Source organism: Podarcis tiliguerta (assembly GCF_965153285.1).
Source record: "Podarcis tiliguerta genome assembly, chromosome: 1".
NCBI lineage: Eukaryota > Metazoa > Chordata > Lepidosauria > Squamata > Lacertidae > Podarcis > Podarcis tiliguerta.
In genome coordinates, this window is record NC_139534.1 from 96,844,498 (window position 1) to 96,871,354 (window position 26,857).

The 26,857-nt window shown below is 41.8% G+C and overlaps 1 protein-coding gene and 1 long non-coding RNA gene across 17 annotated transcripts in view; one reads left to right on the forward strand and one right to left on the reverse strand.

Annotated features, from left to right (window-relative positions):
* The window catches only part of LOC310683752, a 66,682-nt gene extending 43,901 nt beyond the window's left edge, over positions 1–22,781 (reverse strand). The window contains exons 1-2 of the long non-coding RNA XR_014514514.1: positions 22,454–22,781; positions 17,219–17,292 (exon numbers count right to left, since the gene is read on the reverse strand). This is a non-coding gene — a long non-coding RNA (uncharacterized lncRNA). The remainder of the gene's footprint in view (positions 1–17,218; positions 17,293–22,453) is intronic.
* The window catches only part of LOC310683593 (uncharacterized protein), a 45,678-nt gene that overhangs the window by 6,019 nt on the left and 12,802 nt on the right, over positions 1–26,857 (forward strand). For 6 of the 16 annotated variants that reach the window (XR_014514439.1, XR_014514440.1, XR_014514441.1 and 3 more), the window contains 2 exons: positions 11,600–11,691; positions 13,098–13,568. The exons of 6 other annotated variants lie outside the window; for them this stretch is intronic. The gene's annotated coding sequence lies outside the window, so the exon portion shown is untranslated. Of the gene's footprint in view, positions 1–2,839; positions 2,984–3,446; positions 4,405–6,753; positions 6,824–11,599; positions 11,692–13,097; positions 13,569–26,857 lie in introns of those variants that run through there. 4 more of the 16 variants (XR_014514434.1, XR_014514435.1, XR_014514436.1 and 1 more) reach the window with 4 other exon arrangements.

Consider the following 26,857-nt stretch of genomic DNA (forward strand, 5'->3'; position numbering starts at 1 on the left):
AGTGGTCAAAAGAAACTGTCTTGCTTATTTATTTAATAAACTTATAACAATAATATAATAATAATAATTTATTATTTGTACCCTGCCCATCCCAGCCACTCTGGGAAGCCACTCTGGGAAGCTTTCAGCATATATAAAAATATAGAACAAACATTAAACCTTAAAAAGTTTCCCTAAAAAGTTTCCCTATACATTCAAATGTATACTTGTATACTACTTTTTAAACTCAAGGTGTTTTGTAAACCATACGTCAAACATATACCGTATTTTTTGCTCTATAAGACTCACTTTTTTCCTCCTAAAAAGTAAGGGGAAATGTGTGTGCGTCTTATGGAGCGAATGCAGGCTATGCAGCTATCCCAGAAGCCAGAACAGCAAGAGGGATCGCTGCTTTCGCTGCGCAGTGATCCCTCTTGCTGTTCTGGCTTCTGAGATTCAGATTATTTTTTTTCTTGTTTTCCTCCTCCAAAAACTAGGTGCGTCTTGTGGCCTGGTGCGTCTTATAGAGCGAAAAATACGGTAATAAAGTACAAGACCATGAACTAATACAATATGTCAAAAGAGTATTTCAAAATGTTACCTAAAGCCAAGAAAATCAACACTTACAGAGCATAATCAGGAGAAAATTAGGGATCTCTGGAAGTGGTCCAGAGGAGAAGACAACACTTCTTGAAAGTGTTATGCAGGGCAATATGTTTCAATGAATGTGGTCCTCGCTGTACATAATAAATCCAAGTATGAGTAGGAATGTACCTGGATGTAAGAATTAGAATGTCTGCATAAGGTTGCTACAGCAAAAATAAATCACATACCTTTACACATTTAATATTTCCATGGTGAATGCCATGCTGATACTTGCATTGCAAAATGCAAACATCTAATCTTTCGTCAAGATCACACGTATCAACCCAGTCCAGTGATTAAATGACTTCTTCCTGGTGAGCTAGTTTTCGTGGTAAAGATAGGAGTAAATGCATTAAGGGCTATGTATTGATTTTAATTAGAATGGGCAGTCCACCATTAATATGAGTTGTGGTGCCCCTAAAACAGTTGTCGGGGGGGATTAATTAATTTATTGTAAATTAATATATTAATTGAGAGTGGGTAAAAGCAGTCAGGGCAAATTAATTCAGAGTGAGAGAAAAATAAAAGGGGGATTGGATCAACATAAACCAGAAGAGGAAGCTCTAGCCTGTTCATCAAGACCAGAGAGTATTGAACACCATATTAAAACAGGATACCAGTTCTGATTCGAAAAAACAAAGCAATTATAATAAAGGCACTAAATTAAATAAGATGAAGCTATTTTCTCTTCCACAGAAGATGTGGAAAATAGGAAATAGGAGAATGTGTGTGTGTGGATAGCTAGAGAGAGATAGATATAGTTGCGTGTCGAGGTCCCCAATCCACCCCCCAAATAACTCACAACAGACACGTAATTTTTGTTTAAGATTTTTGGCATGATTTTGGCCACAACTTTATTCAAATACTAACCGTGAGTGGTTGTTTAGCCATTGGTTAAGACTATCTGTCCCGCCGCCTGGGGACAGAACTGACTTCCGGGCACCACCGAAAGACAGTGCGGGGGAAAGCAAGTCGGGGAGGCATTGGAGCTGAGACACAGACCCTCAATTCTCATCCGCCTGCTCCCCGAAGGCTTGCCGGCCCTAGTCCCATTCCAGGGATTGGACGAAAAGATGGCAAGCCCCAGGATTCCTTTAACGGAATTCCCTTTCCGCAGCAACCATGGAGGGGCAGGCACAGCCTATCCTGACCCCTCCTCCACCAGATTTATAACCAATGCCTAACCACAACCTTACAAGTTGTGACGATTTGCTATGCAGTAGGCAAAAACCACCCAGCCAGCCAATTTGCCAGGTGGAAAAATTCCTACCAGGCCCCTGCTCAAAGGCAGACGACCCCCATGACAGGCAATAGCAAGGTCAACGCAACAACCCCTTACTCTAGGGCAGGTGGGCGGGTGATCCGTTGCACGCAGCAAAAGAGAAAGTACAAGGCTGCGTGCAGAGTATTTAAACCTTTTACCCCTCCCACCAAAATTGCAACATAACTTTTACCCCAGCAACCCAGTGAACCAATCACTGCCCCAGGCCATCTTTAGAGACCCTGCCTGGTAACAGAGGGGTGGCTCAGTAGACCCCACCGCAACACGTGCTCTCCCTGAAGGAGAACACGCTTTGGTGATTGATAAGCGTGACAAAACTGATCTAGAAGCCCTGTTCTGTGCCCAGTAAGCATGGGACTCCTTTACCCAGAAGGCATTGTGGTCCATAGATTGGAGCAGAATCCTGGGCAAGGTTTTGTTCAGTATCTTCTTTGTGTGATGGGCTCATGAGCCCTTGCTGCAGAAGGGAGGGGAAAGTCTATAATGCTGCTTCCCCTGGAGCTCACAGCCATTTTGCTTTGAGAGCTTCCTGCCCGCCCCACCCTCAGGTTAGAGTCTTTACTGAGCAATTTTCGGTCGCTGGTTGACAGGGCTGGAAAGAGTTCTCTCTCTCTCTCTCTCTCTCTCTCTCTCTCTCTCTCTCTCCCTGATTGGCATTTGGTTGGGGGTTTTATTCCCGACTTTCCCTCAGTGGAATTATGGCTTTCCCTTGTTAGGCGGAATAACGTTGTTTTTTATGAAGGTGGAAATAGCATTGGTCAAGGTCAACATAGTATATCCCCCCCCCATAAGGGTCCTGATGGGAGAATTGACCATGGCAAACCCAAGTGTGGGTTCGGTGTCTGCCTGGTTGGAATCTGCACCCTGGTGAGGCCTTATTTGCTTGGCTTGTACCACAGCAAGGTTCAACACTGGGCGACTCCCGTTGTACAGGTTCGGAGTGACCCAAACCCAGAGGATCCATTCCATCAACATGGGGCTTGTGGAATGATGAGCTAATCCTGGGACCCAGTGCCATGCCAACCCTTGCCCTGCCTGCTGCTACTGTCAATAAAGATATGGCCATATTTTATCTTATCACCGTTGTGCATTCTGGTTACCGTATGTTGCTGCTCTCATGGGTCACATAATGCACCTGCCTGGGCAAGGCTATCTAGAAAAGAGGCCAGCAAATTAAACTGGAGTTCTTAGAACTAAACTGATGAAATACAATGAATCAGCCAGCACAGTCCTTAATATTTGTGCCTGGTTTCCAGAGTAGATGCATTAGGTATAATGCCTACATCCCTGGCAGGGAATCTAGAGCCTGTAGTAGGTCAAGAACATCTCCCAGTGTTTCTGTGAATCAGAACCTTCTAAGCAAGGCCCAATAGAACAGTCTGAGCTGATCTACACATTATTTTAAAAGCTCATAATAAACATAATCTGAGACAATTTATGCAAGGCAATCCATGCAGAAGATGTACCCCAAAATGTAAAATCTCTTTTCCCAGAAGTTTCCACTGCAATATCCTTTGACTCCCCCTCTCATCCTCTACAGTGTACACCACAAAGGCAAGCAGACCATTCAGATGAGTCACAGATTAAGAATGGTACCGCCAGGACCAAGAGGATGCCAGTTCTGTTAATGAGCAGAATCAGATAAACTATTAGATGGAAGAAGGCTTCTTTTGGAAAACAGAAGTCATGTCCAAATGAGAACAAAAAGGGGAAACAAACTTTGGCAAAGTGCCAACAACAAAAAATATTTAAATACCTCAAAAGACTGGCTAGGGAAGTGGCTGGACCTTTGGATAACAAGGGAGTCTAAGGTGTGCTAAGGGAGGATAAAGAAATTGCAGAGAAGCTAAATTTATTATTTGCATCTGTCTTCACAGCAGGCAATACAGGGTGGCATTCAGCTAAATAATTGCATGAATGGAAGAACTTCTGCTTGCACAATGACACCAAACTCTGGAGGCAAAGGCATAGCCTACAAAGATCTAACAGTCAGCTGGTAGGGTCTTACGGACCACTATGTGTGGGACTTTACAAGATCCAATGTTCAGCTGAAGGTTGAGTCTTGTGAAATCCTGTGCAGAGCACTTTGCAAGCTCTACTGTACCCACCCACTGATCACTGGGCTTTGCAAAGCTCAGCATACAGCACTGTGCACAGTCCAGTGCCTTTCAGCTGAGCCAGGTCTTTCAAGTGTAGGGCAAATGTCGGCCAAAATGGCATTATGGGCCAAATGAGAAGATCTTGCAGGCCCAATTATTCCCATAGCCTGGAGCTTCCATACTGCTAGCTAAGGTGGCTTCTTGTGCCTCTGTAAACATTGTTTACACACTGAACAACATGTTATATTATTTATGCTAAACCGATTAGTTGGACTTTTCCTAGATAGGACTGCTAGCCTGCTCTCTTTCTACTGGTGCCCCATAAAACTCAAAGGAAGCCAACAGCACAACCTGTCCCCAGCCTCTGGTTATAGCAAAGGGGGAAAGGGTTTTTCATTGGTGGCTTGCTATTCAAGCTGTTTTAGCGAAGATCTGGTTATAAAAATATAGACATGTCCATAAGGGCTGGCTACATACATCTTCTTGCTTCATTCTAAAGATTCTTCATCTGTAAAAAGCCCTATATTTATTATTACATTCATAGTTCACCTTTTCTCCAAGAAAGGAAATCTGTGTACACGACTCCTCTCCTCAGCAATCCCCATAACAACCCGATGTGGTAGGTTAGTCTAAGTGGAAGTGAATGGCCTCAACATCACCCAGTGCGTTTCATGGATGAACTCGGCTCCCTGCAGTCCAAACACTTTAACCACTATCCTACACTGTCCCAATATATGGGTCACATAATTTATAATTAAACAATTGTACATGGGGTCTTGTTGATATTGCTAGGAACTACACCTTAAAGTATACTTAATAATATCCATTTTAAAAAATCAGCAGATCTATAAATTTCCCTTCTAAATTTTGTCCATAAATCAGGGTTGCCTTTTTGGTTGTTACTGGACTACAACTCTCAACATCCATGACCATTGTGACTGGGGCTGATGGGAGCTGCAGTGCAACAATGTCTGGGGAATACCACATTGGTTGCCCCTGTCATAAACCATTTGCTTTTTAAAAATATAATGGTATAAATTATTTTTCTGTGGCATGAGTGGCTGTGATGCTGGTATATTAATGGTCATTGCCATTTGTGCTCTAGCTGGCCTCCAAATCAATAAGCATGCTTAGTTGCCTGTCATTAAAATTGATCTCTACTACCCTTCCAAATTGACGTCACATTCAACTGTAAATATCATCAAATAAGCTGTCACCTCATTTCCCTTATCTGTGTTTTTTTCTCCCAAAAGATAGATTTCTTCTGTAAGACTGAACAGTAGAATTCTTCTTAATTATTTCTGACATTTCACCAATGGCATCTTCTGGCTTTTCCTCAGAGGACAGAAATGTCTGGCCTCTGTCCTTTAGAGGCAAAGGGGAGAAAACAACATCCACTTCTGTTTCAAATGGTCTGAACCAAAATACACCTCAGAAATTAAACTCTGATGGTCATAACGAAGTAAAAAGAATTAAAGAAATGAATGCGAACCTTTCAACTTGTGAACAGACTTCACAAAAACCTTATGCCAATGCTTTCAAACCATGCGCTGAACTTTTGCTTCTTGTGTACTTAATGATAGCACAGAAGTGGTCATGTGAATTGGCCCTCAGGGATCTCAGGGCCAGGTAGGGTGCTTCTGTATAAACAGCAGATTCCTCCTCTAAGACAGATGCAATTATGTGACAGAGAAAACAGAGAGATGGAATTTGAAAGGTGTACAGAAGCAAACATTTTAACAGCCCAGCACGTCCTGAAAATATTCTTCCTCAGGGGCACTTAGATGTAAAACACTATACCCTACACCGTTATTTCAAAACAGGGTTGTACATCAGTGCCTCTGGGGAGGGGTGGATCTTAAAAACATATGTCATAAAATGCTTATTTTTCTGCACTTTTGAAATGGCATCTTGACTCCCTTCTTTTTCCTTTGAAATTTTGTAACAACCAAGGGGACTTTTGAAAATCAACAGTCATTTGCCCTTTCTGCATATACAGTACACTAAATGTGCTGTGGGCATTTCTTGGGTGCCAGAGGGCATTATACTGTCGCTGATGCTACTTAACATCTACAGCAAGACAGGGAGCAGTCATTAGGAGTTTGGGAGGCATGTGAGATCAGTACGCTGATAATAACTATTTCTCTGTAACATCTGAATTGGGACAGGGCGATAAGGCCTTTGGACCGATGCGTGGATGCAGTGGCGAGCTAAATGTGGGCTAATAAAATACATCCGAATTCTGGCAAAACGGACACTGTGTGTGAGCAGTTCCTGAGCCCAGGAAGTCAGTACCCTGCTGTCCTGGATGAGGTTACACTCTCCTTGAAGGAACAGATGCATAATTTGGGGGTGCTCGGGGGCAGATTACTTGAAAGATTACCTTCCCCTTTATATACCCAGTAGATCCCTGTGGTCTTTGGGAGAATTTCTCCTCTACGTTCCATGCTCTGCAGTAACTTGGAGCTCCTCCCTCATCGAACTTTCTAATCAGAGATTTTAAAATGTACAAAACGAAACAGGGCTTTCAGTGTGACTGAGAAGGGGAGACTGATCTCGACAAGCTGGAATGTGTGCAGAGGAGGGCAACCAAGGTGATAAAGGATCTGGAAACGAAGCCTTATGAGGAATGGTTGAGGGAGCTGGGTCTGTTTAGCCTGGAAAAGAGGAGAGGAGATATGATATGATATCTCAAGGATACCACAAGGAAGATGGAACTAGCTTGTTTTCTGTTGCTCCGGAGGCCAGGACCCAAACCAATGGATTCAAATTACAATAAAGGAGATTCCAGCTATACATTAGAAAGAACTTTCTGAAGGTAAGAGCTGTTCAACAGTGGAATGGACTACCTTGGAAGATTGTGGATTTTTTAAACAGAGACTGGATAGCAATCCGTCGGAGATGCTTAAGCTGTGATTCCTGCATTGCAGAGTGTTGGACAAGATGATCCTTTGGATCCCTTCCATCTTTACAATCATGGGCATAGCCAGGGGGGCAACTGTTACTAGCTGGCCAATTGCATCACAGGTATCTTGGTTCTGCCCCCCTAAAATAAATCCTGGCCACACCCATGTCTACAATGCCATGATTCAAAGTTTGATTTTATTGTTAATATTTTGTATTTTTTTATGGGAAACTGTTTAGAGGTTTTTGTCTATCAATCTTGAAAATTAAATGGAGAATTTTGCATGATTGATACTCTCTATGTGTAGCAAAACTGTAAGTGTATGAAGAATAGTTTGTGTGTCCTTTGGGAAAGAGTTTTGAAGTTGTAATAGGTTAGAAAAGGTTGAAGATAGATACCTTCCAGCTGTGGCTATTCTCTATTTTCTCGTTCTATGTACATGTTACTTGCATCTACTGAACATTTAAGTAATGCAGCATCTCATATGTTAGCTACCTGTTTTACCTGGCACAAAACTGTCTAATATTCTCAGAAACTAAATATCATAACCCTTCTGAACATTATGCACTGTGACCTTAAATGTGCAAATTTGATTGTACAGATGTGGATTCTCAGGTGTAAGGAAATATATACCGTAATTTAAAGTTAACACATCGAACATTTGCCATTAAACCCCATGGAAGTGGCCTTCTCCTTTGATTTGCTAACTGCTATACTATGAATCCCTTGTTCACTTCATGTAAAACAAGCATACCTATTTTCCCTTGTCGAATGTTAGATGGTATGGAGATGATGTATTATGTTTGTTTAATCCAGTACTTTTAGCAGAACTACAGGAAGCAAAGGCAGGGCAAGCACAAACCAGGTGTAAAGTAATCTATCAAGAAAACAGAAGATAAATTACTTACAGCACTGTCAAATGTGAACTGCAAGGCAGTGTACACACAATATTAAACTGAAAGGCAAAGGAAAAAAGGCATAGACTCAATGTTTCATGCCCTTACACACACACACACACACACATTCACACACACACACAACATAGACAAGGGTTAAACAATAATTGCGTGGCAGTTTAGATAGACACAAGGCAGAAAATGGATGCTCTTTCAAGATAAACTGCTTCTCCCTCTTCTCTCTCACTCAGTGGCAGGACACATTTACATTATCAATTGCTAATTCTGTCACCAAGTTTCGGCATGGTTGGACATTTACCAAGGACCACGTTTCAGCAAGAGCCAAGCTGAAAAGAGCCCCAGAGACTTGCTGCAGGAATGAGCAGCAGGCCTGGCTGGTGGGGTGGGGCGGCCCTGCAGAGCCACCCTCCCAACAGCAGCATCTTTGCTGCTTACCTGGGGTGGGATAGGATGGTAGCAAGATCAGGGATGCATGGGTGTCCCAGTAGGAGGGCTGGATGGCTCTGCTGGTGCAGTCACACAACTTTGTCCTCACCTCTGCCCTACCCCACCAGTCCTGCTGATGAGACCGATTTATTGAGGAACAGAGCCCATGGAGAATGTCTTGCCCAAAGACCCTCCAAAATCTGAAGCCGACACTGAATCTGAGGATAGCTGAAGCGGGGACAAAGAGGAAGGAATGTGAGCTTACTTACCTTACCCATTTGCTGATTTCTGAAAGTGTGGGGATAAATATATCTGGAAGACATACTATCTGATCTAGAAATGCAACTGCTTAATCCTATAGATCTGGAAACAAGCCGGGACTATTCAAGGCTGGTTCACAAATGCACTTGGTCACTAGAAAGTGATTGCTAGCATGTAATACTGTAATGCGGTCACTTCATTATATACAAGTCACCAAGGCTGTAATTCTAAACCCACTTACTTCGGAGTATGTCCCACTGAGTTCCACCAAAGTTCTGTGTAGATAGATACAGATATAGGATTACACTGCATGGCTATGATCATACATATGCTTACCCAGAAACATTGAACTCATTTAGACTTACTCTCAGCTAAGTATTATCAGACTGCAGAATGTCCCATTTGTGCACATTAATGTGAAATATCAAATAATAAGAAATCAGGTGATGTCCTTCATGTGTAATGGGAGATCTGTGGGGGCAAAAGAAATTTCACTCTGTTCACTCTTAGATTTTCTATCTTCCTTATCACTATGTTGCTTGTTCCAGAGAAGCGTACTTCTATTCATAAAATAAATACAGAAACAAAAGGTTCTTATAATAAATGTAAGATTAACTCTGAACAATCTCAGAGTTACTTTGTCAGGCTTACTTAGAGATATTTAATTTTTTCTGAAATCATTATCTGTATGTAAATCTTAAGGGAGGGAACATTTATAAAGGAATTGATAGGATTAGTAGGAGGAATTGATCCTTATTTATCCTTTAATTTCAGTATTCTGCATCCATTAGCTCATGATATTAAAATACTATTAAGCTGCTCACTGAACAAACAAATTGACAAGACATTAGAAAAATCTGAATCACTAAATGAATATTTCAATGAATGAATGTCTATTTAGTGTGTTAGTAACTAGTTAACACACAACAGACCACTATGGCATCTTTATACACAGGGCAAACAGCACCTGATTGCATACAAATAGAATAACTGCCCTACCAGCACATATATTGTATCTGCTCAGCAAATACTGTGCAGCAACAAGGCCTAATAAATTCATTGCAACAAAATCCTCTCATAGAATGCAGGGGTTATGAGACCAGGTGTTAAGGGAGGTCTGATCTCTTAAATTTCCCAAGATGGTAGCATCTGCGTTGTTACTCCTTGCACTTCATGTCAAGTTCAAGCCCTAAGGTAACCTAAAAACCCTAAACAAGTAATACTCACAGGAATATTTTGGTGGCTGAAGGAAATTCTGGCTGCAGCAGATTTGAAACAGCCATTGTTGAAACAGGGACCTATTTTTAGGGGAAAGGGTTTTATTCAGTGCAGGGGTTATCAGGACAGAAATGTGCTTACTCCATCAACAACTGCAAGTGCACTCCTTTATATTTTCCGCCTCTGGGAACTCCTATGGGGAAATGCAAAATCTGTACCTAATGTAACTGTTGCGTGGAGGGCAAAGTCTGCCCTCCATCCTTAACACAGATACAAAGCCCGGGGGGGGGAGGAGCTGTACAATATATATCTGTGCATAGAGGACACACATACCTGGTTTCCCATAATATACAAACCCTCCACATAAACAAACTCAAATCGCCCATGATTATGACAAACATTTTGTTATTTTTTTTATTTTAAAAAAATCGGTTACAGCTTTTTTGTGTGTCACTGCTCAAGAACTAACTTGTATTGATATTGTTTTATTTCCACCCTCACTTTAGAATAAGCCCTCACAAGGTGACTTACAATAAAAAAAATATGTTCAAGCAGTTGAACACGCACATAAAACAACAGATGCAATTACAGTGGACGCTCAGGTTGTGAACGTGATCCGTTGGAGAGGCACGTTCGCAACCCGCAGCGTTTGCAACCCGCAGCACCGCATCTGCACACATGCGGGTCACAATTTGGTGCTTCTGCGCATGTGCAAAGCACGATTTAGTAGTTCTGCGCATGCGCAAGCGCTGAAACTTGGAAGTAACCCATTCCAGTATTTCCGGGTTCGGCGCGGTGCGCAACCCAAAAATGCGCAACCTGAAGCGTCTGCAACCTGAGGTATGACTGTACACAGTAGGAGTCTGCAGGGCAGCACTGCTCACCTGGCTTCCCAATGCTGCCCGTCACTTCCTGTTAGGAAGAGGGGAAGGGGCAAGGCAGCAGGGAGCTCGGTGTGAGCGCAGCAGCCGGAGTATCCGGATTGGCTCTGCCATTGTACCCGCACTGCCTTGCCCTCCCAGTAACCAGCAGTGATGTGTGGCATTGGGAACCCAGGTAGGCCACACCCCTCTGCCCATGCTTCCCTACCAGCGACTACTGCAATCATATATAGAGGGCCAGCAGTAAATGCCTGGCAAGATTATAAAATATTTAGGGACTGTTCAAAGCTGGTAGGAGTTGGGGCTCAGTAGAGAACTTGAAGTAGGGAATTCTGCAAGTCTGGGGCTATCATTAAAAAGGTCCAGTCGCTGCTACTGCTAAATTTATCAACCTGAGTGGCCTCTCAAGTGGATCTTAGGGCTCAGGACTTCTCAGGCAGTACCATTGACAAGGCATTGCTCATCCATGTTCCCAGTGTCACACAGGAAACAAGGGCAAGGGCAAGGCCACTTGTCTTAGATGGATTGAATTTCAGTTTCAGGTTGCCTACATTAGCCCTGTGATTCTTACATTGCAGGGGACTGGACTACACAGCCCTTTACAGTTCTAGAAGTCTATCTCAAAACTACCTCAGGATCCTTGTTTAATGCTTCTCTGCCTCTTGGGGTGGGGCGAAAGGTCTGGCCCCACTCCTCTCTCTACATACATATTCCTTGCACACAAGTAACATGTAAACAGGGCTCATGTTTCAGATGTTTGGAAGACGACTGACCTGGGACAAGTGTGTGGGTCAAAAGCACATAATATCCCATTACAGAGATCACAGTCTCATCACCCCCTACTCAGCAAAGCAGAAGTGTGTGTTTTTTATTCTAAAAATGTACCCTGGAGCAAAATAACTTAATCAAAGGTCTATGGCCTGATTTCCTGACAATACAAACAAGGAATCAGGTAAAACATTTCCCCCCCCCCTTTTCTTTTTAAGAACCTATGTGATGGAAGAGGGTGAACATCGGAAGCTTCTGTCCGTTGTTTTTTCATTTATTTTTGTCTTTGCACACGAAGGCAGCAAACAAGGCAAGTATTTTTTTTTTTAGTCAGCTTACTGTGGACTGACTTCAGCAGTCTGAAAGAAGCAATAATTGATTTCAATAATTAATTCCTGCTGACTAAAATAATGCTGCTGTTTATGCACACCTCCCTGAGACCCAGTTAAAGGGAACTTTGAGTCAGGAATGCATAAACAGTAACATTACTTTGGGGAGCAGAAGTCCCCTAACATACTGCAGATTTGGGAAGGGCTTTTTAAGCCCCCAGGCTATATGAAAGTTTATTTCTGCTTTCCCATATTGCCTCATGATAACCCTGAATGAAGTTCACAGAATCTGAAAAGCTAAGCAGAGGAAGCAGGAATAGCTTTGACAGCAGAGAAGGTCTCATGCCATAACACTCCTCTAAGTTTGATCAAGGCAGAGACAGGGAGTTCATATTTCTTTTCCATTCTTCTTTCTTTTCAGGTTTGTTTTAAAAGTATCTTTGTTGCTGCTGTTGTTATTTGTAGTGGGACGCGGGTGGAACTGTGGTCTAAACCACCGAGCCTCTTGGGCTTGCCGATCGGAAGGTCGGCAGTTTGAATCTGTGTGATGGGGTGAGCCCCCATTACCAGTCCCAGCTCCGGCAAACCTAGCAGTTCAAAAGCATACCAGTGCAAGTAGATAAATAGGTACCGCTACGGCAGGAAGGTAAACAGTGTTTCTGTGTGCTCTGGCTTCTGCCATGGTGTCCTGTGTGCCAGAAGCTGTTTAGTCATGCTGGCCACATGACCCAGAAAACCTGTCTGCAGACAAATGCTCCCTTGGCCTGAAAGTGGAGATGAGCGCTGCACCCCATAGTCAAATTTGACTGGACTTAACTGTCCAGGGGTCCTCTACCTTTACCTGTGATTTGTAGCATCCCATGTTTCCTGTTGGCATATCTTTCCAGAAAAGGTAAGGGTACGAGCCTGACTTCCGCCTCCTCTCCTCACCAGCAGACCCTCCAGCCACCGCCATATTTGCCGCCCTGTCTCATGCGGCAACTGCAGAAGATGGTGCAGAGAGAACAATTGGACCACGGCCACATCCACACTGCAGAAGGTGGGCTAGGTGGGCAGGATAGTTGGACCTCATCCATGTTGACTGCTGTGCACATGGCAGTGACACGGAATCGGGGTCCACACTGAGCAGGCAAAAGCGGGAAGTCAGTGGCAGCTGGTGAGAATCTGGCTTAGCTGGGAATGCTGAGCAAGAGGACGCCCACTATTGCTCATTGCAATGCCCACCCCTCCAACCGCAGCATGGGGAGCACTGGACTGCTTTGCTTGTCTGGTTGGGATATACAAGCATCCCTCCACTTACACAGGGTTTACATTCTGGGCATACATGCAACGCAGGATGAATGATTTTCTCTGCACATGCTCAAAAGACATTATCTTTTATTCACAGGGTTGTACAAAGTCAGGTGTACTTCTAATAACTTCATGCAATCTGACCCAAGCAGCTTCCTGCATGCATTTGCCTGGCAAACCTAACTTGTGAATATGGACATCACCACAATATTACAAAGATGGCCAAGAAAAAAGTGTTTTCTCTGAAGCTTTCTGTGTAAAAAAAAAAAAAAAAATAGGTGGCAAAACGCAGTAATGTAGGACAGACCTAGTTTTGTCAATGGCTCTGTTCCAGTGATATTACTGTATGAGGTTATTATTAGTTTGTTTGACCCACAAGAGATGAGAAATGCTGAACAGCTAAAAAACAAAAACTCCAGAAAAAATAACAAAAATCATCTTCATTACTCAATTTTCTTTATACTGTATAAACTTGCTTATATATACCTTTGGAGATTTGTGTAGTTCAGAGGCTTTCAGAACACTTTAAACCACTATAACTGGTCCAATAAATGATGTATTTCTCTGTTTTAAGGATCCTAAATTGAACAAAGCACTTTACACATTTTTAACATCTCCTGCGGTGTTTTCAGGATATTAAGTCTGATGGAAGAGAAAAATTCCACACAATACATGTTTTACTATGTATGATGTATGAGTACAAGCTTGGACACAGATATTTGAATATTTTAAATTTCAGATGATTTACAGTACTTGAACACCTCGATTCTTTTATCAATGACCTTATTTATATTATATCAACTATTGGCAAATTTATGCCCCCAGATTTCCGATTCTCTACCAAGCCTGAATTTACTGCAGCTGATTATGAGAGCAACCTTTTATCACTAATGTGGTGCCCATAAAATATCTCTCTCTCTCTCTCTCTCTCTCTCTCTCTCTCTCTCTCTCTCTCTCTCTCTGTGTGTGTGTGTAAGCTCTGCACTGCTCACATATATTCACTATTAACTGCATGCAGGTATACTACGAAATGTTGACCTTGTCTGACTCCACTGGTCCCATGGTGGTGAGGTTCCTGCTGTAAAGAACAGAATAAAAGCACAGCTAGGCCAGATGTTTTTCCTATTAAATAGATTAACTTAGCCCAAATGTAAAATTAAGAAAACATACTGGTTCTGATTTACTATCAGTCCATGATCTGTTGCTGCAAAGGGAACAACGGACAGTCCTGAACAGCCAACTTGCAATTTATTAAGAACAGCAAGGGAATTCCATACCCTCACCCCTGACTGCTCTAAAAATGCTGAACGGAGGGCCCCGGCCTAGTGATGAAAGCTGCTTTCTGACAGTAAAAGCTGAGTAAAAACAACATTAAAATCATTTAGAGAATGCCTGGTAAAGTACTGCCACAGAATACTCAAGACCCCACAAAAGATACTTGTTTCCAGAAGGCTCTAAAAGGTATAATTCCAAGGTCTGCCTGAGGTACTTCCTTTTGCAAATGAAATTTTTAGCTTTCTTGTCATATTTTTGTGAGCCACAAGGGAGCAATGTCCAGGGGATTAAATCCCTAAAAATAAAAAATAAATTTAAAAAATGAGGCCATGCATTATTTTCCTTCGTTAAAATGTGATTTTGCTTCATAAGCCTCCCTTCCGTAACTGGGAACGCAAATAAAAAGGTTTGTGTTCTGAAGTCATTAATGGCGGACAGTGCTTATTCACCTCATAATTGCTTTGCCATTTGTGCCATAATCAGGGACCCTCTGAAAATTCTCACGAATCTGAGGAAGTGTTTATTGTGTTTCTTTAAATTGACAGAACTATTTTATAAATAGACATATGGAGACTCAGAAGATGGGGGGGACACCCAAAATGTGGTCACCATGCAAATTTGCACCCCACATTAGCACTGACAATTATTGCTCCCTTCAGTCTCCCTACTCCCCCAAATTCCTTAGGCTTTACTTAGGTCAGGCTTCCTCAACCTCGGCCCTCCAGATGTTTTTGGCCTACAACTTCCATGATCCCTAGCTAGCAGGACGCAGGGATGCTGGGAATTGTAGTCTCAAAACATCTGGAGGGCAGAGTTGAGGAAGCCTGACTTAGGTGCTTCCATTTTCCCTGATAACTTCTGGAAGCCAACCATCCTCAAAGAGCAGCATTGTCAAAATGGTGGTAAAAGGAGCATTCCCAACTCAGTACAGATGTCGCCTCCCCCCCCCCCCATCTGCTGGAGCACCTAGGTAATAGATGGACCATTTGTTTTTGCCAGTGAATGAGGTGATAATGAGGCTTTCAGGTTTTATTATTGTTTGTGATGTATTAGCAGAGATGAAGTCAGAGAATGACACCACATTCCTATTCTAATACACACACACTTTCTATACCACAGAAACCTTTCTAGAGTGCTTGCATAGAACCGCTATAGGCTGGCTTCTGCTGCACAGAAAGAGTCACCTGAATGTGGGGCTGCCTGGTGGGCAGGGGGCAGAAGAGCCCCATTTGGTTACAGTAAATCCTATATAGTATAAGCAAAGTCATTTCTCAAGTGTACCCTTGTGTAACCAAATGGTACCACTCATGCCTAAGAAGGAGGAGGTATCAGCGACTTGGAGGAAAGCACATGAACCTAAAAGGGGACCCTCTCCCCCAAAAGTGTCCAATGACAAGGAGTAAACATGCTCAGTGGCCATGCAATACTGGCTCACTGATGGAACTGGGGAGGGTAATATGGGAAACTGGGGGAGAATGGAATTAAATGGTGTGCCCTGGAAGAGGGCATGGCTGACTGGCTAACACCCCCCCCCCCGCCCCCCAATGATCCATAGTGCAATGTTTTGCTGCGAGTCCCACTTTTCATTCCTTGTTCTCACCCTTCCAACTCCATCCCACTGCTGTAGGTGGTACTAAGTGGTATAAAATGTATATGGAAAAAGCAGTATAAAAATAATAGTGTGCCAAGTTCAACTAAACAAATGCTGGAGCCAGTGCATTGAGTCCAACTAGGGCAATAGGGATTCCCCTCTTTCCCCCTCCCCCATGTGCCCCTGAGCCATCCCAATGAGCTCTTGGGTGGGTTGGGAGAACCCCCAGGACACCATGCAGGGGGAGAAAACAGGAGTTTGTTCCATCTGGCACAGCAGAAACACTTGTGCTGAAGGAACTATTGCCTTAGTGAGACTTGAGGGTCTTGCAGCATTGCCTTATCAGCCTATTCGTTTCTCTTTGGGGGGGGGGGGTTATGCACCATTCCTGACAAGCTGCATTGCATCACCCGATTATAAGTTTTGAAATATTATTTGAACAGGATGGGGCAGGGGAGCCACTATTTACAGAACTGCCTGAGTGGAACACTGGGAATTTAGCTGCCCATTAAACTACAAAGAATTATTAATCTGGTTATGAAAATTTCCCTTTAGATCTCAGCTTTGACATATCATTTACACAGAGATACGAACAATTTCTTCTTCTAAGGGACGTTTCCTACTCGCATCCCACTGTAAGAGAGTCAATTTAGGGAGATTTGCTGACTGTTAAAAGTCCCTTTTCCACATCAGAGGAAGAAGCAAAGTGCCACTCTCAGCAGTGTGAATCTGGCCAGGATCCAAGGAAGCAAGGGCTGACTTAGATCTCAGTGGGTGGTGACCATTATGCATTTGGGGGAAAGCCGTTCCAACCTGGCAGGAGAACTGGTTGTAGCATAGAGGGGAAGGGGGGGAATAAAGTACAGCTACTAAAGTCACCTAGTGCCATTAGCCTTCCCTGCTGTGGGTTAGTATATCGAAATTAGGCTCTAAGAAGAGATTGCTGTTCGCAACGAGGATATCAAACAAAGCAAATTGGAGGTAATATGATGCTGTTAACATCAGACGCGCCACATAAAATGCTGGTAAGAAGCAGGGATTATGAAGGACTTCCACTGAGAACAAGCATTTGGTTAAACAATGATACAGCGAAGGCCTTAACCTCATGTCCCCCCACAATGATTTGGCCTTTAGACGAGAGAGAATACAGAGGGAGCATTTTGACAAGCAGCCCTAAGCCAGTGGCAATTAGTCCCATATGAAATGTGAGTCTATAGTAACACATGCATCCTCCTACAGTAGGAGCGGGGAGGGGGGGATACTTTTTCAAACAAAGGAAAGAAACAGAATATTTTAATTCAAAGGAAGCTAACTTGTAATACCTTGAGTCATATTTTAATAAGGTAGGCTACCTGTGAAGAGACCAGAGATGTAATTCCCTCAGTCCACCGGACTTCCATGAGGCAAATCAGTTATTAATTTAAACCTGAAATTAAAATACAGAAGTAATAAATACGAAGAAAGACGCAATTAAGAGCTCTTCTTATGCTGCTACAAATCTTGCATTCTGAAAGTCGGCATCAACCAAAATCTTTATGAGAATGCTGCATCTATTATTTGAGTATGGCTATCACAGAAAGTTAAGTCAAAATCCATGTTATAGTCCTGAGAGGACTGAGCATCTCTCCCCATCCAGAAAGATTGGTAAGTAACCACATGTTGCCATGTGATTATACTTTAGTAACTCTTATCTGTTCAAGGGATTCCCATTTTTTTTGGTGAAGCCACACAAAAGCAGAGTTTTGGAGATGTGATCAATAAAATAATTCTTTAGAAGCTTCTGTCCTGAAGGCAAGCCAGCTGAAGGCTGGTGATGATGATGCTTTGGATATCCAAAGTGCGGACTATGTCCCATTGAGACCAATGAAATAAATTCATTGCAAATAACTCTAGTCCCATGGTTTTCCATTGTGTTTAGTCAAACCAGATTTTAGCTGGATCAGGGCTATACAAGTATCAAGGGTCACTGCTATCCTGCCCCCTCATACTGGTGATGATTAAATATCCCATCTGCATCCCTTTTTACAAGCCCAGAAGCAATACAGATTTACCACTCAATTTACTAGATTTACCATCCAAAACAGTTGATAAAACTGAATACATCTAGTTTTATATTTGTCTCCAAAAATAAAATAAAAAATAGTGCCAGCTGAGACTGGTACTCATGAAATTAGAAAGTTACATATCAGAATTCTTGTGCAGTTGATAACCTGATCAGGAGTGGTCCTTCTGAAAATTAACCTGACTTCACTACGGAGAAGGCAAGTGGATGAATGCAAAAGAATTGTGCATGCTGCAAATAGGATACCCAGTACAAGTTATAAAGTGATTTCCTTTATAAAGCAACCATTTCACAATTTACTTCTGCAAAAGCACAAAAAAGAAAAATCAAGCACAGTCCACTGAAGATAATTGTGGTGATGATGAGGCAGAGATATTATTTTTATTAGGTTTCAACAAATATGCAGAATGAATCTAGGAACTTGGAATTAGCATGTGAAACCAGATACAGAGGAAATGTGAATTTCAAAACTGAACGAAAGCAGACTGTAATGAAGATTAGTTACTCCTATGTGCCTCACTTATAAAACTAAACTTATTTCGTGCAGGAGGTTCCGAATGTGACCACTAGCAAAATTCTAATAGCATATTTATATAAGAACTGATATCACTCAGTGGTATGTGAAATATTGGGAAAGGAAGTTTCATGTTTGCTTAGGTTGAAGGGCAGACTGGAAATGGTCAAATGAATATATAACATGTCTCCTGAATAGAATGGAGAAGATATTCTTAAAGAATTTGATGAGGTGTTTAATGAGCTTGGATACATTATGGATATAATACATCATGTAATATAGATCCAAATGTGCTGCCAAAAATATATGTGCCATTTAAGCCCCATTAGCACTAGGGAACCAAGGAGATGCTGAAATCAACCGGATGATAAAATTAGATGTCACTGAGAAAATTCAGCTATCTCTTCATTCGTCTTCAGGAAGGAGAACCCTAACATGAGCAACACCTTTGACTCTGGGTGTGGGGTGAAGAGGTTATGGGTGTTTTCTTCTGCCTGCAATGGATATTTTCATGTGAGTTGTTCAGTGATGAGAGTCTTAACTGCTATAAATTCCATTTTCCTTATTGGAGATATCACAGCTTTCAAGACTGCTTGACTTTGCATGTAACAAATGGAAAGAAATGCTAGATAGTGATTCTGAAACTGTCACGGGTGAGCTTCCTCTTTATCTACTATCATTGTCTTCACTCATACGTTGATCTTGAATAGCAACCAATGCTAATGGGAAATGGGCAAAATGACATGCTTTGGCAATGTCCAGACCAATTTAGTAGTCACTCTGCTCTGAAAGTAGCAGGACACACTCAAAACATATGTGGGACAATGGCTTTAATCAGCCGAGTGTCAAGGAGAAGTGAATTCCATACTGTGAGACCTTCCCAAGGTCTTAATCACCATCCCCTTCACAAAAACAGATGGTATCCAGGAGAAAATGTCAATCAAAGGAAAGTAAGTTTTAGGTTCAATCTGCATATTCAGAACTCTGACTCCCTGTATCAGGAGCTAGTGATCCTTCAAGGACCATACAGAAACAATATCCAGTCAGTGCCTCATCAGCACCTAAAATAATGAGCAAGGTTGTAATAGCTACAACTAAGTGATGGAGAACAAAAGACTAAAGGGAGGCTGGGATGGAGAGTTGTGTGAGAGAGCAGGCTGGAAGAAGCTGGGGACAGATATGTCCTGCTGTGAGCTGGACTAGGGATCCCATAGGAACTGAATGAGGAAGCAAGATCTTCTGTGAGACCATCCATCATATACTCAGGTTGTGGATATGTGTTAATAAAACCATATACCCTAAAGACACCACAGTCATTATCTAACAGTTGCAGCAAGGTCAGAAAAGCTAAAGCTCAGGCGGAACTCAGGTTTGCAAGAGAGGTTTAAAATAATTGACAAGTTTTCTTCAACTATGTTTGAAGCAAGAGTAAGAACAAGCAAGTACTAGGTCCTTTGCGTGGAGATGATGGAGAAATGCTATAGGGTGACAGAGAGAAAACAGAACTGGTCAACACCTACTTTCCCCCTTTCTTCACCAAAAAGGAAAGCAGTGCCCAACCTGATGATAACAGAGTAAACAATGCAAGGAGGGAGCTGCAGCCCAAGATACAAAAAGAAAACGTGACAAGTGGGGTGCTGCAGGGTTCTGTCCTAGGCCCATTGTAGTCCAACATCTTTATAAATGACTTGGACGAAGGAATTGAGGGGATGATCATCAAATCTGCAGATGACACCAAACTGGGACGGGTAGCTAATGCCACAGAGGACAGAATCTGGATTCAAAATGGCCTTAACAGATTGGAGAACTGGGCTAAAACTAACAAAATGAATTTCAATAGAGACAAATGTAAATTTCTGTACTTAGGTAGGAAGAACCAGCTGCACAAATATAAGATGGGGGACACCTGGCTTGCTTAGTAGTACATATGAAAAGGATCTAGGTGTCTTAGTGGACCACAAGCTTAACATGAGTCAATAGTGTGATCCAGCAGCAAAAAGAGAGAGTTAATGTTATTCTAAATTGCATCAACGGAGGTATAGTGTCCAGATGAAGGGAATTAATAGCCCCACTCTGTTCTGCTTTGGTCAGACCACACCTGGAGTATTGTGTCCAGTTTGGGGTGCCACAATTTAAGAAGTATATTGACACTGAAGGTGTGCAGAGGAGGCCAACAAAAATGATCAAGGGTCTGGAAAGAAAGCTTTATGAGGAATAAGTGAGGGTGTTTGGTATGTTTCACCTGGAAAAGAGGAGACTGAGAGGAGATAGGATAGCCATCTTCAGATACCTGAAGGGCTGTCACAAGAAAGATGGTGCGAGCATGTTTTCTCCTGATCTGTAGGGCAGGACCCTAACCAACGGATTCAAGTTACAAATAGGGAGATTCCAACAAAACATCAGGAAGAACTTTCTGATGGTAAGAGCTGTTTGACAGTGGAACAGACTCCCATGAGAAGTGGTGGACTCTCCTTCCTTGGAGGTTTTTAAGCAGAGCTTGGATTGCCATCTGTTATGGATACTTTAGTTAAGATTCCTGCATTGCAGGGGGTTGGACTAGATGACCCTCAGGGTACCTTCCAACTCTACAATTCTATTATTCTATGATCGAATTCAAGCCCTGTTGATGCAGAAAACCCACTACTACAGCATCACTGAAAGGTGGCCACTAAAAACTTCTCATGAAGGAGGAACCACCACCTTTTCTAACTTGAGGTAAGTTAGAAAATGATTTATTTACATTAAAAATGATATCATACACGCCATCCCATGCTATCAATAATTTCTGTTGCCACAGCCCACCCTGGCTATGAGCAGCAGTGCACCCACAGGCAAAGCAATTGATTAAATGGGGCTTGTGCAATGGGTATAGTCTTCCTGCCTTCTCTGCCTCGTATTTAAATAAGGCCTAAGCAAAGGCTGCTCATTTATATGGCCAGCGCTCATGTCTCTTGGCACATTGCACCTTTATGGATCTTCCTTGGAAGATACAACGGCCAAATATTTATGAATGTTCTATTTTCTTTATGTTTTTGTTTAGTTCATTCTAAGAATTAAAAACATAAACATTCTGTTTAAAAATCTGTTCTCTACATCCAAACGACATAGAGCAAAATGCTTTTGGCATTGTTTATACACTGTGCATGTGTGTGTTTGTACGTGTTGCTATCGCCGTATCCATAATATATATTAAAACTCTTTGTTTTACTACCTATAGTAAAATTATAAAATGTGCAGTCCCTGTAATTACATTGCCCTTTGCCGTCTGTCTAAAAAAAGACTGCGTTCAAATTTTCCCCCTGTTTTATTTGCACCCTATTAACAACTGTTACTGGAGCTTTAATTATGCCCCTGTGATTGCAGAGATGCGGCTGACTTGTGTCATTTTCCTCCCAGGGGATGCTTTATAATTACCAGCATCCATCGTGGCTGCCTGTAAGCTGATGCTTTTTTATTACCAGTTCAATAATCACTGCATCCTTGTGAACATCTGCTCTGCAAGCCATGCATCGGAGGTCCCTGTGCCTGTCACTCGATGCTCCCTTGCTGTGGTGACCCTTTTGCCCTCACCTTCAGTTTATATCTAATTTGCCTAGCAGAAGCTCAGTCCAGATTGCCGCACAGGAATGCAATTAATGCTCCACATTTGCAAACAAAGAATATGTATGTGTGTGTGTATATATATATATATATATATATATATATATATATATGCTACTTTCCTCCTCCTCCTCCTCCTCCTCCTCCTCCTCATCCCCTCCCTCTCCCTCTCTCTCTCTCTCTCTCTCTCTCTCTCGGTTTTATTATCTTATTGTCAAGCCCCATAATTTGTATTCACAGCAGGATGAATCAATATAAGTCCTGAGGAGAAGATACATTATTTTGTTAGTGTTTTAGGCAGATAATGAAAAGTATGCAGGCTTGACTGGATGGGTGTGTGTGGCTTTTATCTGGAAATACACAGCTGTTTAAAAAGAAGCAATGTACACAAATTTATTTTAAAACACATACCTGTAGGTTCCCATAGCATGCGTTCAATAGCCTTCAGGTTGCCTCTGTTATACACAGCCAAGGACATTAACTATTGTTGGGCAAAACCAGCAGTGCTGCTCTGCAGAAAGTTTGGGGGCTTTCCAATATTTTCCATTCTAAACCTTCTGCCATGGTCTACAGTCTAGATTACTGGTCTGAGGCAGATTCTGCATCTTCCCAGGCATATGTAGAAACATCCTTAGTTAGCATGGATCAAAGGCATCACCATGTCATGCAACACTGCGAACAGCTGGACAGCTCAGTTGGTTAGAGCATGGCGCTGATAACACCAAGATCGCAGAGAGAACCTACTGGATCCTGTTCAGCTTAGGCTGCAGTTGAAGAAGAAGAAGAAGAAGAAGAAGAAGAAGAAGAAGAGGAGGAGGAGGAGGAGTTTGGATTTGATATCCAGATTTATCACTACCCGAAGGAGTCTCAAAGCGGCTAATATTCTCCTTTCCCCTCCTCCCCCACAACAAACACTCTGTGAGGTAAGTGGGGCTGAGGGACTTCAAAGAAGTGTGTCTTGATATGGCCTACACATGTACATTTTTGACCTACAGTTTTGACCTACAAGCATTGGATTGAAATGTTGGTTGTACTTTTGAGCGTAAAATCTCATAATACAGTGGTACCTCGGGTTACATACGCTTCAGGTTACATACGCTTCAGGTTACAGACTCCGCTAACCCAGAAATAGTGCTTCAGGTTAAGAACTTTGCTTCAGGATGAGAACAGAAATCGTGCTCCAGCGGCGCAGCAGCAGCAGGAGGTCCCATTAGCTAAAGTGGTGCTTCAGGATAAGAACAGTTTCAGGTTAAGTACCAACCTCCAGAACAAATTAAGTATTTAACCCAAGGTAACAATTCAACATATTCTAATGAGAATTTATACTTCATTTGTGAAAACATAAGGGTATTCCTAGAAGTATATTATCTATTAGCCACATTTACATCTTAAGTAGTTTTTTTTTTAAGAATTCCAAATCCATATCCTGTGTTTGGTACAAGCCTTTTTCTGCAACTATAATTAATAAACTATCTTACAAAAAAAGTATCTTGTCTTTGCTTTGCATTCTGAGGTAGCATATCAGCTTGTCCACTGAGGCAAATTCCAATATTCCCACCCACCCACCCATCCATGTTGGTGCTTCTCAGTGGGAGACAGCCTTCTCCCGGCACCGGTCCAGAAAGCATAACACAGCATTCACTCTTACAGACATTCAAGCAAGCACCAGAGCTTAGCAGAAGCTGAGACTGAGGATATGTAGTATCTGGGTGTGGTGATTTATTTACAGGATCGAAATAAAGAACAGAGCCATTATGGCGTGTCTCTTCTCCTCCGAGACAGAACAACAGAACAGAACAAAGGACAAAGAAGACGGAAGTGGCGCACAGTTCCTTCCATTCCCATGCTTCCAAAGAATGGAATGCCAACACACAGAGCATGTGATCTAGTAGTCACACACACACACACTGCAATACGGGAGAGAATGAAAATCTTGACACCCCAACCATTTCTTAATGGACTGTGTAGTTGAAAATTACTTAACATAAGAACTTAAGATGAGCCGGCTGGATCAGGCCAATGGCCCATCTAGTCCAGCATCCTGTTCTCAGGGTGGGCAACTAGATGCATAATAATAATAATAATAATAATAATAATAATAATTATTTTATTATTTATACCCTGCCCATCTGGCTGGGTTTCCCCAGCCACTCTGGGTGGCTTCCAACAGAACACTAAAATACAATAACCTATTGAACATTAAAAGCTTCCCTAAAGAGGGCTGCCTTCAGATGTCTTCTAAAAGTCTGGTAGTTGTTTTTCTCTTTGACATTTGGGAGGGCGTTCCAAAGGCGGGTGCCACTACCCAGAAGGCCCTCTGCCTGGTTCCCTGTAACTTCACTTCTCGCAGCAAGGGAACTGCCAGAAGGCCCTTGGCACTGGACCTCAGTATCCGGGCAGAACGATGGGGGTGGAGACGCTCCTTCCGGTATACTGGACAGAGGCCATTTATATGCATGATCTGAGCACAACGGCACTCTCCCTTCCTGTGGTCTCCAATATTTGGAAGAATTACTGCCTTTCTGCATTACTGCTATCCTACATTGTTCAAACAGAGATGTATATTTTCAATGGATTTTTTTAAAATGGTGGTTATTACATGCTCCTCTCACTAACACTTTGCGTGGAAATGTCAAACGAGGGTGTCAATGGCTATATCCAACTAAGTTAAAGCAGTCCCACTGAGATTAATAGACCTAAATTAGCCATGTCCATTAATTTGAATGGGTCCACTCTGAGAATGGCTAACTTTGGATACAATCCAATATCAAATTTTTTCAGAGATAGCATTCACTATTAAAGACTGCATTGATTTCAATAAGAAAGAAATTCAAAGTGCTCTTCTGAGCAGTGCTGGACTGACTGGTCAACTGAAACGTTATGGCCATTTGGGTTAAATAAAGCAGATGGGGAGAAAATATAAATTCATTTACTTACTTAGTGGAAGATCCAGTCTGTGAGACATTTGATACTTTTTATAGAGTATTAAATACAGAGTTTTGCCAGCTGGTTACTGTAGTTGAATGGTTTTTCATCTACGGGCACAATCAGGAATACTTACTAAATAGATAATACGTTTTGCTTTTCAGGTTTCATTTTTAACTGCATGATTTTCTTTTAGAAATTGCTAAGCAATCTGCTGCTATTTTCCCTGTACAGCACTTCAGAAATAGTAGTAATTTCTAAAATGAGCATATGACTAACAAGCACTACATGTTAGCCACTGCTTGCTGCTCTATACCAAATAAGAGGGACACATCTTATCAGGCTGGGGGAACTCTCTTGTCCCAAATGGATCACTGACTCAATGCTTTTCCCTAGTTGCTACAGATGACTTACAATCCCCCAGGACTCCTAGAAATCCCAGCCACCTGGCCCATTTTCTGAGAAATGGAGCTAATACTTGTGATTGGGATTTCTTTTAAGACTGAAGGAGCCAAGCTCCATGAAGCTGGATTTCTTTTATGAGCCTAGGAGCAGGTCTCTAGATGGCTCTTTCATCATATTTCAGAACATGGAACTGCAAACACCACTAGTTCAGGTGACAATTATTTTGCCCCACCTATACATTGCAGGAAAGAGTATAAGGTATATGGTTTTAGCTCTACCAACTGGAAGTCCAATGTTAGTTTGCTACCTTTCCAGGATACAAGTACTGCATTTTTAAAAGAATAGTCCTAAGGAAAAGTAAACTGAAAAGTAAACTAGGCCTAGCAACATAAATGAATTAATGGAACTAGCAACTGTGTTCCAAGATATCCTCCTACCATTTTCTTACTATACTTGGAACAGGAGTCTCTGGTATACTCTTCTTTAGGGAAACTTCCTGTTAAATTTTTAACAACACAAGCTTCTTTTCTTTCAGTGATGGCATCCAAGTCCCATAATGACTTGTGATATCATTCAAAGCAGCATTCCCCAACCCAGTGCCCTGTAGATGTTGTTAGACTCCAACTTCCATCCGCCCCAGCCAGCATGGCCAATACTTGGGGATAACAACAACAACAACAACAACAACAACAACAACAATATCATCATCATCATCATCATCATCATCATCATCACTATTCAAGGACCCACTTATGTGGAGCCACTTGTACATTGTTGGCTGTGGGGTTTAAAAAAAATCTAACTATGCAAAATTACATATATTATACTTATACATATAATACATATAAAAGAGCAATGCCCCATGCTCTGCTATATTTCCACAGCATAATTAAGTATTTTAAAAAAGATATCTGCATTGTTGTATCTCTTAATGTGATTGTTATTTTAGGAAAACTGGTGTGTATGTGTATAATACGCATATAATATTATAAGAATAATAAGCATATAATATGAGAGCATGGTGAATATTTTTAGCAGAAACAGGTGAGGGAGATTTAAGATGAGAATTAGACAAAATCCATGCAAATTAGCTTGATGTCAAGATATTTTTTTTTAAAAAAAAAACCCCATCCTTATTCAGCCCTTTTACTGAGAACATGTTGAGTTTCTTAAAATGTAATTTTCATATTATCTGATGATAATTACAAAACGAGCAGGTATTATCCATACAGAAATATTACATCCATACAGAAATATTACATCTGAAATACCTTTGCTAAAATCATTTAGATTTGTCTGGTTGTTTTACAAATGCTAGAAAGGGCAGTCACAAAACTATCATACTATATTTATGAGACTGGGGGGGGGGGGTTCCTTTGATTTGTATTAATGCATTAATGTTAATCTTCATATTTACTATCAGCCGTAGGGGCAGGAGATGGTTGGGCAAAACCAGAAGACCTTAAAGATGACTGAGCTAACAAA